Source organism: Pinus tabuliformis, chromosome 9 (genome assembly GCF_031772625.1).
Source record: "Pinus tabuliformis cultivar Carrire ecotype Pingquan chromosome 9, CPIR1, whole genome shotgun sequence".
Taxonomy (NCBI): Eukaryota; Viridiplantae; Streptophyta; class Pinopsida; order Pinales; family Pinaceae; genus Pinus; species Pinus tabuliformis.
Genome location: NC_142307.1, coordinates 1,309,621,165 through 1,309,635,597, shown reverse-complemented (window position 1 = coordinate 1,309,635,597; position 14,433 = coordinate 1,309,621,165).

The following is a 14,433-nucleotide window of genomic DNA, read 5'->3' as shown; positions in this document are numbered from 1 at the left end:
AAGAAAGTTCTGATAAAGAATAACTTGGTTGTGCAGCTGACAGAGAAATGTCACACTTTGGAGGTAGCAGTTAATAGGTTTTTCACCATAATAGAAGCATTAAATAAGGAGGGCATGCCTTCTTTACTTGTGATCAATGACAAGATGATGACCAGGAAAGACGATATGAAGAAACTCAAAGACATTGCAAAGGATACAACCAAGTCTTCCCACATTAAAGGTGCTATGACAGGGAGAGCTTTTTACAAATCTATTAGTAACATGAGTTTCATCCAGCATGAGTTAAAAAACATTTTTGTAGTAAAACCCACATTCACTCGGTATACTTAGGTAGATGAGATCTACCGCAAAGTAACAAAAATTTCCATTCTAGATGAGGAGCGGTGGGATAAACTATGTGAATTCCATAATTAAAGAAAGGGCCAACTTCACTAGTGCAACACACAAATTGTGGCCATTCAACAACTGTTCTCCACCAAAGCAGTGCCAGATGTCCAGATCACTTTGCCAATTCACCTCTTTTGGTCGCATTATTTCATTTCTATTAGTCTGAAGTTAATAATAGAATGCCATGTCAACGAGGCATTACTTGTAATATTTTTTGTAAATGTTGTTAAAATACTTCATTCAGTCGAAGTATTGACGGTCGGTTCCTAATCATTGTAACTCTTTTTATCAAGCACTATACTTTTCCATATTGTTGGAGAATCATTAATAAAAAGACTTTTCACAGGATACTTGTGTTGCGATATACTGGTGATGCTTTTCTTAGTGTAATTGTGTTTCCATTGTTATTCTTTGTCTATTTATCATATGAAATCTAATTGTAAAACAGGAGATGTGAAAAATAAGATATGTTATTGAGCACCTTATTTGGACTACGTTTACAATCTGTATGTTTTCTTCTGAAGTCTGATTGAGAAATTCTTAAATGCTTTTCAATCACTACTGAATCACCTCTTTTCTCCATTCCATAATTCAATTTAAAGATCCAGTAAATGTAACTAGCTTTCCCTGTGATTACTCCTTTGAACTTTTGATGTAGCATCCAGCTTAATTTGACTCCATAGCCCAATGGAAAGAAAGTAATTTGATCAAATCAACCAACCAACCAATCAAACAAATTCAAACAAACAACCAAGCATAATCATAACTAGCCTAAAATCAATTTAAAAACCAAGATAAATCATAAAGAGAGATCCCTCTTTGAAGCTGGTAGGGCTAGATCCCAACTTCAAAAGTGATTTGATGTTGTCCAATATATTTACTCCTTCAACCTCAAAAATATAGAACGATAACAGGTAACACCATAATGTGCTCTTCCTATTAATAAGATTTTCGGCCCAGCCAGCATCAATGTAACCATGAAGCTTCACATCTCTGGTAGTATATCTCAAACCAAGGTTAATCGTCCCATGCAAATATCTCAACACATGCTTGGTTGCAACCCATTGTGTATGAAGAGGCTGATTCATGGATTGAATCAATATGTTAATTGCAAAACATATGTCTGGATGGGTCTTCACAAGGAACATCAATGCTCCAATCAACTATCGATACTCAAAGGGATTCGCCAAGTCAAGTCCTACAACATCTCCACATAACTTCTTGAAGTTCATCTCCATCAATGTGGCCATGGACTTACATTTTACCATTCCAAATATTTCCAAAAGTTTCACAACATATTTTCCTTGAGAAAGGAAAATCTCACTGGGCCTTTTCCACACCTCTAAGCCTAGGAAGTAGTGCATCAGTCTAAGGTCCTTTATCGCAAATTCAGAGGCCAACTCCCTCTTGCACTCAAGCATTAGAGGCTCAAAACCTATCAAGAAATAGATCATCAACATATAAAACCAAAATCAAAGGGATACCTTGGACCAATTTAAAGTAGAGGTTGGGTCAATATTTCTTCTCGTGAATCCAAGCTTCATGAGGTAACTATCAATATGGGAATACCAGGCTCTGGGGGCTTGCTTCAATCCATAAATTTCCTTCTTCTGCCTACAAACATGAGTCTTCCTATCTTGTACTTCAAAGCCCAGTAGTTTTTCAATGTATACTTCTTCATGTAGAATTCCATGAAGAAACACAGTCTTCACATCCATCTGGTGAAGAGTCCATCCTTGACTAGCAACAAGGCCAACAATAGATCTAATAGTGGTATAGCGAGAAAAAGGTACAAAGATGTCATCATAATCCTCTCCCTATTTTTGGGAGAAACCTCTAGCGATAATCCTCGCCTTATATTTCTCAATACTCCCATCAACTCCATGATTTATCTTGTACAATCACTTAGAAGTCACAACAGACTTCTCCCTAGGTCTCGAAACCACTTCCCACACATAATTATTCATAATGTATTTGTAATATTTTGCCATAGCATCTTTCCAAAAGTATTCTTTCACTGCTTCTTCAAAGGTGGTAGGTTCAACCTATATGATGGAGCTCATAGCCACAACATATCGCTAGTATCGACATAGCTTCTTACTTTCCCTGAAGGTTCCTCTAGTAGCAGCATGTCTTTCAACATCCTATAATGTATCACAAAGCCAAAGTGATCTCTTCCTGGTAGGGGGATCACATGGAGGAGGATCCAAGGGGTCCATAGGCTCCATGGGATCATCAACAATATCAATCTCTGACTCAAGCATAGAACGACCTTCTAGTAGGTCCATGACATCATCCTTATTCTTAGGAGGTGGGGGAGGAAGAATGCCCCTTGCTTTTCCAAGGGCAACATCTTCATCAAAATTCACATCCCTGATAAAATCAATATTCCTTTGACCATACACATATGTTCTAAAATATTTATAGTTATCACAATACACAATAAACGTACCTTTCTTTCTGGTGGCTTCCAACTTGTTCCTCTTGTCCTTCAGCACTTGAAAATACACAGGGAAACCAAATATCCTTAGATTTCCAACATCAGGCTTCACACTCATGAACACCTCTTTAGGAGTCCTGTCACCCAGGGCTTGATGAGGAGTCTTATTTTGAACATAGACCATTGTATTAGTGGCTTCTCCCCAAAGAGACTTCAAAAACTTTTGATCATGCAACATTTCTCAAGAGGCTTCCATGATGGTCCTATTCTTTCTTTCAGCCACACCATTCTGCTCGGGATTATAAGGTACAATGGTCTTCTTCTTGATTCCAACCCTCTTGTAAAAGTCAACAAACTCATTTGAAGTGTATTTTCCACCATTGTCGGACCTGGAGACCTTGATTCTTTTCCCTGTTTGATTTACTATTAGTGCCTTGAAGTCCTAGAACATCTTAAATTATTTGTCCTTATACTTCAAGTAGAATATCCATGTCTTTTGGGAGAAGTCATCCACAATGATCATGTAATATAGATATCCACCCAAATATTTTACCAGCATGGGTCCACATAGATCAAGATGAATGACTTGAAGAATTTCATTTTTCTTTATTTTTCTATAAGGGAACGGTCCCCTCGACTTCTTTCCTTTGGCACATCTCGAACATACCCCATCATGCTTAGTTTGAACTCCGGGCATTCCAGAAACCATCCTCCTTACTTCAGGCAATGCTTCATAGTGTAGATGTGTGAACCTTCTTTGCCATAGCTGACTTTTATGATTTCTATCATTTACCATTGCTATAGAGTCCTTTGATCCTAGATCCCAAGGTGAAAGTGTCGCTCATGCGGGATTCCATAAGTTAGGTGAGGACCTTCCCACTTATGAAGGTAACTCTTATTCCCTTGTCCTCACAAGAAAATTTAGATACAAGGTTCTTATTCAACCCTAGAACATACATAACATCATGAAGAAGTATTATTTCCCCATAATCCAAATGACATTTAATAGAACCAAAACCCTTCACAGGTCAAGTAGAGTTGTCCCTAAGAATTATATTTATATTATTCTCCATCTCAACCATATTTGGGAGGACTTCTCGGTACCTAGGGAAATGTCTAGAAGCCCCATTGTCTACCAACCAACTATCACATGAATATGGAGGAGAGGAACTAGAAAGAGCATAAATAAGAATATGTTCAGATTGAGTGGCAACTACATTATTTCCATACTTGGAGTTCCTTGGACTCTTTTGAGGACAATGGCCTTCTTCTCGATCATCAAGAGCATCTCTTATTCTTCTATCATCTCCTCTTCTTCTATCATTAAACTTTTTGTTGTTGAAGCCATGATTGTTGTTGTAGTTGGACCTTGGAGAATCTTTCTTTTCTGGACAGTCTCGGGCATAGTGACCATGCTTGTGGAAATTGAAGCATTCAAATTGAGGTTTGTCTTTTTTATACATTCTCTTGGAGTCCTTGGATTCCAAGTAAGACTTACTATTATTATATGGTCTTCATCTTCCTTTCTTCTTCTTGTCTTGAGCGGAAAAGGTAGAGGGATCTCCCTCTTCATGCTTTTGAATTCTCCCTCTAAAAATCATCCTGGTTTCTTCTTGAGTGCATTTTCAAACTAATTCATCAAATATCGAAAGCTTATCATTGTTACTAATAGATGTAAAGAAGGTTTCCCAAATAAGAGGAAGGCCTTGAAGAGTAATGAGCACTAGCTCTCTATCAGATATAGGCTCTCCACCATTATGCAATTGATCCCTTAGTTGGGATATCCTCATGACATATGACATATGGGATATCCTCATGATATCTTAACATCCTTGAGTTGATTCTTCAAGGAAAAAATATGATTCAAATTATTTACCTCAAACATTCCTACCAGCTTGTCATAGATATCCTTGGACTTCTTCAATTTTCCAATATAAGTAAGAAAATGATCATTCAAAGAATCAATAATAATTTTCTTAGATTTGAGCTAATGTTTCTTATACTTGGCCTTGACAGCAACATAATCATTCTCTGGAGGCTCAGGTACCTTTCCTTCCACATATTCCAAAACAACATTTTCATCCAAGGTCACTTCCAACCTTATCTTCCAGGTAGAAAATTTTGATGAGTCACCCAGCTTCTGTGTATCTTTGAAGTATGAAGTAGACTCTTGACCAAGTCCAATAGGATCCTTCAACTTCTAACAAATATTATTACTCCAAAGGTGATTGCTTTAGTCTCTTGGCTCCTTGGGCTTGCCTTCACCTTAGCTTGGATACCAGGTTAATTTTCTATTGGTCTGTGCTAGCACAATCACTTAGCCCAATTATTTCTTCAATTAGAAATCACTTTTAAACAAATTTAATCTTCCAATAACAATGAGACATTCTAGATAGAATAGTAAATCAATATAAAATAGAAGAAAACCAATAGAAATAACAAGAGACATAGGATTTGGTCAAAGACCAAGGAAAACCCCCACAAGGGGGAGAACACTTTCAAATTCTTCTTCTATTAGATTTTCATAAAATTTTCAACAAATAGATACAATGTTCCAAGTCATAACCAAAAGATACAAAGTAAATCTTTTGACTATCCAAGAGATCAACCGACCAATATACATAAGATGAGCCTCAAATTCAAATATGGTCAACAAGTCAAATATGCATTTTTTGTCAAAGTCAATAGTAGTGAATAACGACAAATGATGCCCTAACCAGTCCACAAGTTAACGGTCAAATTGACTGCAAAAGAGCTTGGTCAATAATCAAACAACTTGACCTCCTTTGTTGGTCACAATTTATTCAAAAGGGTTCCAAAAATATTTGGTCAAAGGAGAGAGAAAGATGTGGTCAAACTTCATATTTTTGTGGTCAAACTTCAATCAACAGACCTATGTTAACCCTAGTCAAACTACCCAAAAAAATTTGGTTACTTCACCAAGAAATTCAACCTCCAAAAATCAAATTCTTCCAAGTCAAACTTGGTCAACAATTGCCCAAACAAACTTCAATGAAGAAAAATCAGAATTGGCCTTCTTCGCTTCGCACGTGAGCTCAAACTCCTTGCTTCAAACCTGTACGAACCAATCACAAGAGAAGAGAGAATATGACTTGAGTTGATGTGATGTCCAAATAAGGTGACCTTGATGTGTATTTATATGTGACTTTGGAGACCCATTTATGACTTTAGGCCGCCCTCTACTTTTGTATACTTGTGGGTTTTCCATAAAAAATTATATTTTTCCTTGACCAAATTAAATTCTTCCAATGGCAAAGAGGATCTTCTCTACATGAGGAACGTTGTCCAATGGAGGGAATTTATCCCTGAGCTGCCAAATTAACATGTTGCTGTGGATGAATCTGAAAGTTTAATTTGAAGCATTTGTTGACCGCTTAACAGTGTTAAGGCACAAGTCGACCTTGAGCAGGGGCTCACTCAAGGTGCGGTTTTGCACCAATTTCTTTTCTATTTATTTTGTAAGTAGGATTAGATTGTTGTTTATGTTTTCAAGTCTTCGAATATATTTTATGCTCAAGGGTTGTTTGTAGTACAAGTTCTTGAACAAGTGAGGCGTATAGACAAGTACATCTAATGGACACATTTTAGTGGCAGTAAGGCCCCATACTTGTAAGTTCAATGTAGTATCCAAAGAAAGTATGCGAGGCTACAGACCTCCAAAGGATATGGTGAATCTCGTTTTTGCATGCTTATATTTTTTGAAATATAGTCATAGTCAATTAGCCATATACAACTATATTTTCTCTTGCAGGTAAATATTATGAAAGGAGGGTGAGCTTTTGCATGAGTAATTTCTTCATACAAATGATATTTTATCTCAAGATATTAGCACCTTTCTTGGAGACTATTATTCTTACTTATATTTCTATCTATCTCATATTCTTATCATGTCACTCTTCTATATATTGTGCTAGCATTGGAGGTGTAAAGGGTCATATTTGTAAGTGATTAGAGCACTAGAGCTTATTGACTATTGCCTTACACCCTTCACTACTTACTATTTTCTTAGGAGAGTGACATTGAGAGATACATTGAGTACGTTTGGTAGTTGGATTCTAGTTTGCATTTTTTAGATACTGAATCCCATATTCTAGAAGATTGTATATCATGAAGGATTATTTTATATTAGAACTTGTCAAAGATTCTACTCTTGGTAGTAAAGATATTCAAGCATTCATTTTTGCAAATATTTCATTATTTTCTATGTATAATATTTCTATATTATCGTAGAATCTTATTTTCTTACAATTTTATTTTGATCAATCTTGGAAGCATTTTAATAATCATATTGCCTTACTTCCTTTTCTTCTCCTTATATGTTCAACTACATCAAGGTATGGGTTGATTTGTTGATGTTAATCTCCTCACATATTATATTGAAATGATTGTATGACAAACATTACGGGAATATAAGTTAGGCATTTTAAGTCACTTTAAATCAATTTTATTTTAACTTACAACATAATTAGTTTTTAGAACTTCATTTTACAACAAAATAAGTTGCTTGTAATTTTGTTTTCCATGCATTGAAAAATTCCGAAAACACTAAGAAACATTAAGAACATAAAAAATCAATCTTTAAATTTCCATTTATAGTAAAAAAATATCCTAACAATTTGTTTATTTTTGTTGTTTCCCTGCATTTAATTAGAAAACCTTATTGTAGAATTCAATTGATTTGTGTACCACAGTGTCAATTTTCTGCATCAATCTTCAACATTCAAAGATAGCTTTAGCTTCTTGTTACAGGGCATACTTTGTATTAAACAATAATATTTATTTCTATTGTGGGTGTTAATTTTTTGTTTTGAGTGATAACCCCTTAAATCACTTAGGGAACCCCCCCCCCCTACAGTTAACAAGCAGTAGCTTGAAGATTATGGAGACTATATGAGGTTACAATGTATGGTCTCCCACTTTCATTGTTCTCTCAACAACCCACCTAAGATTTGAGAAAAACTTGGGGCTCCTCCTTTTCATTGGTTTACATATGCCTCTTTTGGATAATACATTCACCTTAGTTCTTCATTTCCTTGTTGCATTGCTTCATTATTTTAGATGGTAAGCTAAATGGGCCTTCATCTGTTGCACTGTTTGATTTTGAATTAAATTATTTTCTTCCTTGAGTTGTATTCCTCATTGAGTTTTGGTTTCTTTCCTTAATCTTATTTGTGTAAAGCATTTTGGTCATTGATTTTTGGATCCGGCCCAACTCTTCTTATCTTCTTTTCTAAAGTTTTCCCCAATACAAAATTGGTCCAATTGTCAAATCAAGACCCTTGGTTACCCATTTTCGAGTAAATTTCCTTTAGTTTGGGTTTGGACCTTTTCTCTTAACTCTTTCTTGATTTTTTTCCTTTTAATTCAAACTTTTCTTTTGAGGTTTTGGGTCTCTGTTTAAACTTAGGTTTGAACTTTTTATTTTTTATTTTTTTACTTACCTTTCGAACTTTGTTTCATCCACTTCTAATTTTCAAATCAACCTAATTTGTTTGGGTCTTTATTTAAACTCATGTTCAAACTCCTTCCCTTTCTTTACTTACTTTTTGAACTTTGCTTTGCTCCATTTTGATTTCTATATCTATACTATTTGCAAAATTGGGTCCCTAATTCCCTTTCATCATTTTGATTTCTATATCTGTACTACTTGCAAAATTGGGTCCCTAATTCCCTTTCATCATTTTGATTTCTATATCTGTACTACTTGCAAAATTGGGTCCCTATTAGAATAACTTGTTATTTTATTGCTACATATACCAATACATTTTCTTACAACTATATAAGACCATTGACATTCTATTACATGCAATGTTCCACCAAGTCTCTGGGACGGGGAGATGCAGGTTCGGGGAGATGCGCAAGGGGGATGTGTGGGAGTACCCTCAAATTTTAGGGAAATTTAGGGGGGATGGGGGGACGTCGGGGTATATAATTTTTTTTCCTTTTTAATATATATATATATATATATATATTTCAAATTCATATTCAATAATGAAAGCATAAATAGAATGATACATACATAATTGAATTAAATAATGAAATACTCTGATCCATATTCAGTGTTCATTATTCACCATTCTTGAATCTAAATTAAATTCATCATTCATCATTCTAGATTCTAAATTGAATTAAAATTAAAATTCATCATTTATCATTCTAGAATCTAATTAGTACTAAACAAAATAGACTATAATAGATACTGAAATCTAAAGACTGGAATAGTAAATTGATATAACTAAAACTAAAAAACAATGGAGTGATGAGTCTAAAAGTCACTCTAAAGTACACAGAGGGCTTGGTGCTCTTGATTAAATACTAATTCCATACCCTTGCACATGACAAAATGCAATGGAAACATTGCACTCCATCGAATCCTAAATTCCTGAAAAATTGATCTAATGATTGGAATAGTAAATTGATATAATTAAAACTAAAAAACAATGGAGTGATGAGTCTAAAAGTCACTCTAAAGTACATAGAGGGCTTGGTGCTCTTGATTAAATACCAATTCCATACCCTTGTACATGACAAAATGCAATGGAAACATTGCATCCATCGAATCTTGAATTCCTGAAAAACTATTAAGTCTGCTAGATTTTGAGTGAGATCTAAAATTCTACTTTCTCCATATGAAATCCAATGAGGTCAGAACCACTCTCAAACATCCTGAGTCATTTCATGGTAATGTTAAAAATTTAAGTAAAAGCGACATTCTCCTTTATATTTTACTTTAAGAATTTAACATTACCATGAATAACATAGCATTAGTAGGGAAATATGGTCAAATACTACATTTTCCCTGTCATAAATCATTGTTTACAAGCAAATTTAAGGGGGGACACATAGCCCATTTTGAGGGGGGACGCCCAGGCATCCTCCTTTTGGGGAGTCACGTCCTCCACACTGGGGAAACGTCCCCCCCCCTACATCTCCCCGCGTCTCCCCAAAAGGGGGACGTGGGTAAACGTTTCCCTAGATGTCCCCCCGTCTCGGGTGCATGGGGTGTGAGGGGTGCGCACACCCGACCCTAGGAGACGCGTCCCTGTGGAACATTGATTACATGCTACTGCAACTTTTGACCCATAGCTACCATAATTATTGTTGAGAAACCAATAAGCTAGCAAATTAAGGTTGATTTCTCTTATTTGATAATTGCTTCTAAATATTTTTTGGCTTCTTATATCTTTTATTATGTTCTCTTCATGAAACAATTATCAAAACATGAAACATGAACACCACAAGAGACAAAGAACACAAAGATGTAGCCTCCGAGCCCGAGAAAAACCCCACAAGGAGAAAACCCAAACAACTCCTCTTCTTATATAATCAACTCAAAGTGAGATATCCAAGACCCAAAAACCAAGACCAAGGCTTCCCACAAGAACCAAGTCATCCTTCCTTCAAACCTTCCTCAAGCAAGGCAAATCCAACAAATTCAACATTCTTCAAATATGATAAAACTCTGAATTTTTGGGCCCTACAGTAATTCTGAAATTGTTGGCCATGTTGAAGATCTAAAACTTCACACGTGTGACATAATTAGGGCACAATAACACAAAAAAAAATCCTTCTTTGACCTTCCCTCTCTCTCCTTTGACTTTCGCTCTTCTTCTCTTGTCTTTTGTTGGTCTTCTTTTTCTTTTCTTGGCATAGAAATCGATGAGATTGATTGATGTCCAAATGAGGTCGAATTGCATCATATTTATAGCAGTGCAGGAGGTCGAATAGGTGCCTTTTTGGGAAGACTTGGTCTTGTGGAGGACAAATTGACACCTTTGACTCAAATGAAAATAATTTTCTTTTTCTTTTAACTCAATAAATCTTAGAAGCATGAAGAACATGTTTGACTAATGAAAATAATAATAAAAATAATAAAATAATAATAATATTTTTCTTCTTTTTTCTTTTACATGAAATACATATTGATACAAGTACAATGATAATTATGAAGACCGAACCGAGTTACATTTTCAACACTCCCTCTTAACTAGGGAGGTATTCATAATGATTCAACATGATTACCAAAATACTCTCAATTGTAATATTCTTATAAGAAGAGTTTGGATTAATAAGCATCATCAAGCCTCATCATAACCAGCATTGTCAATTACAAAATAGAAATGCCTTGATTGACAAGCTCTATCTCTCCACTAGATCAGAGCACAATGCTCAAAGGCATACATTTGGAAACCATCATCGCCTCTCAAGGCACATACCCCATCTGGATGTTTGCCAGGTATGTCCTTACAAGACTATTATTATCTTGGATATCTCCCATCCTAAAAAATATCGGTCCTCTAGACTACTCTTATCTTGGATACCATATCCTCAAGGAGTATCAATCCTCGGGGCTACTCCTATCTTAGATATCATTCCTTAAGGAGTATCGGTCCCATAGGCTTATCCAATCCACCATTCTCCCTACCAGTGCCTTCACTAGGCTTACAATTGTTAGTCCTAGCCATAATGCATGACACGTGGAAAATAGGGTGTCCATCCTCACCCTCTCTGGGAGGAAATCCTTACTCCCTTTCAAACAGGGAGAAATAACCACAAGCCTAATTTTGTCTCAAAAATACTCATCAAAGCATCGACTACATGATCTTTTGTTGAGATTTGTTGTATTTGTTGGGCTCCTATCTACATCATATCATAATGAGCTTCAACCTTCCTGTACCTTTTCAATCTTCGCATAGCTTCAATATGTCATCAAGTAGTTCATCAAACATCTAATGGAGCCAAAGTTCTTCATTGTTGATCACACAAACCTTCACATACTCTTTCTTTGTGATGGGGTTTTTCCTTCATGCCTTTTTTTAAGAAATTATATCATCTTCCAGTAATCATCAATAGTAACTTTTTCAACAATATTACCTACCAAACTAATCAATGTAGAGCCAATCATAGCTCCCTCTTTCCAATTAAGGAGGGTGACCTTCTTCTAGATCAATATCGAACTCATCATATCATCAAGTGATCAACAAACTATCCCATGAATTCCTGTATCAATTTTTTTCGCTTCCTACCTCTATAGTATACATACTTCTGTTGTATATTTTTCCTGGAAGGCATACCATATGCCAAGCATTATGATGTCATTCATTATTAGAGTAGCCAAAACAAGTGATGTTACTCCAAATTTCAAGTTGTAAGATTCTTCAAGTCACTTTGTGCTTCTAGCTCCCTATGAAGTCAACGTTACTTCCTTTATCACATTCTTCAAGAAATCATATTAGATAATGATCAATTAGTGATGTTAACATTTGTTCTGCCAATCTGTTATGCTACTATATATCAAACAACCATAAGGAAGAGTCTTGACTTTCCTATCTAACCAAGACATATCATGGTTATGCTCCAAAGTACATTTCTGATCTATATGCATCCTGATATTTCTTTCAACTCCCTCTAAAGATATGAGTCTTTTTCTAGATATATAATGAAGAACCTTATTCTAAAATAGGCATACTTCTTCCTTTTTTGTTGTCCTTCAGTTGACTTCTTTTTGAACAAAATACTACTTTAACCTTCTTTTAAAATAATGTCCATGAATGATGAGGTTCCTTCTTTATGATGAGAAATGCTTCATTTTTTCTTTCATGTTGCTTCTAGACTATTTCCATACCTTCATACTTCTAGACTACTTCGATGTTGCTTCCATGTTCTTCTAGTGGAATATACTTCTGCCATGTTATTTTGATTCTTCCATTCATATGTTTGAAACAAAATATCACGTTGTAGAAACTTCTATAATGTTGCATAATGACCTTGATTCTGCTAATGGTTTTGCTTCTATAGTAGATCCTTGTAGTCCTTTTTTGCTAAATGACTACTTCTAGATCATCATGATAAACTTGTAATTGCTACAATGACTATAAAGTGCTTGATGGCCCAAAACTTTCTATTCTTGCTTGCTAGATGATTAGATGATTGCTTCCAACCTTTTGTGATAAGATGCAATTGACTATGTAGACTCTAATTCTTCCAATGCTATATGCTTCTTTCCATGATACCATAATTTGTAAATCCCAAGACTCTTCTACAAATGTAATTACAATTTCTACTCTAACTGCCATCTAATAAAAGAGAAAATAAACTACTTGTAAAACTAGTAATAGTAAAATCCTTTAATAATAGAGGTCCTTATGATCTTCAGTCTTCAGTTTCTTCTCAGGTTCTTATTCTTCTTCTGCAATGTTAGCTCCACTCCTTTATTTCCTTTTGTTGTTATTTTTGTTCTTAGGATCATTGGGACAATCTCTTTTATAGTGCCATATTCATTGCAACCAAAGCATTACACTTTGGAAATGTCTTGGTCTCCATGTTAATTTGGCAACGCAATGAAAAATTCCAACCATGGGATGGGATTCCTTTTTTCGAGAGGACCAATTTTGACTATTGAAGCATTCAATTTGGATAGGGGAAAATGTATTTTTGAATTAAATCTCACATGTACACATTTTCTCAGGTCGGCCCTAAAGCAAATTGGACCCCCTTGGAAGGCTATAAATACATGTGACCTCAATCTCATTTGGACATCATCATTATGATCATTCTTCTTCTTTCTTTGGTTTGGCTTGCATAGGTCTGAGATAGTTTGTGGAAAGTTCGCTCGCACAAGTCCGAGATTATAGGGTCTAAAGCTCACATGTGTCTAGGGTTTTTGGTTTCCGACCACATGCACGACACATACATATTTCAGTCATAACCGCAGGGTCGCAAGCTCATGCATGCAGTTGGAGGGTTTCAACCACACGCACGTCACTCTCTGGGTCTGGTTGGGACCTAGGATTTGGTTTTTCAATTGACCGCATATTTCACTCGTTAATCGCAGGGTTGGACAGTTGAGCACAAACAATGATAGTTGATCGCATGCTTCTGAATCTGGGTTTTGATTATTGGCATTGTTGGGTTCATATCATGATATTTTTTATATGATTTTTTTGGATATTTGTATGGATGAAGATATGGATCATTGTACTCTCTTTTGTTGAATCATTCAATGACAATCTAATAAGAAGAAGAATTTGAAAGGGGTTTTCCCCATACTGGGTTTTTCCCTAGTCTCTGACAAATCCTGGTGTCTCTATGTGTGAATGATTTTCTTTTATTGTTCCTTTATGTTCCACTGTATTGATAATGATGTTGTTCTTTCTATATAATTGCATAAGTTGTTGAATAATGTTGTAAATATGAATAACATTAAGTTGATATGGGGTGAATTTAATATGTAAACGTTAAAATGAAATTATCAAAGCAAAGAACAATATAGCCCTAATAAAAATTAACATGGCATCGGCGATGGGTTGAAGAAAAGTCATTGAATATCACCCCTACGAAGACACCCTTGATGGAAGCAAGAGAAGATGGAGGAGACCTAAAAGAATACTAGGGCTTGAAAGAAACCCTAGGCAATTTAGTTATTATGGTTTGATGGATATTATGAGGTTAGGGTTTGGAAGAAACCCTGGTTTACGACAAATATTTGAGATATGCAATCTTAAAACCCTAACATGAACAACGTGAAGATGATCAAGCACTTGTGTCGGATTTGATTAAGCTCTAGATGGGATAGTCTCTATTAG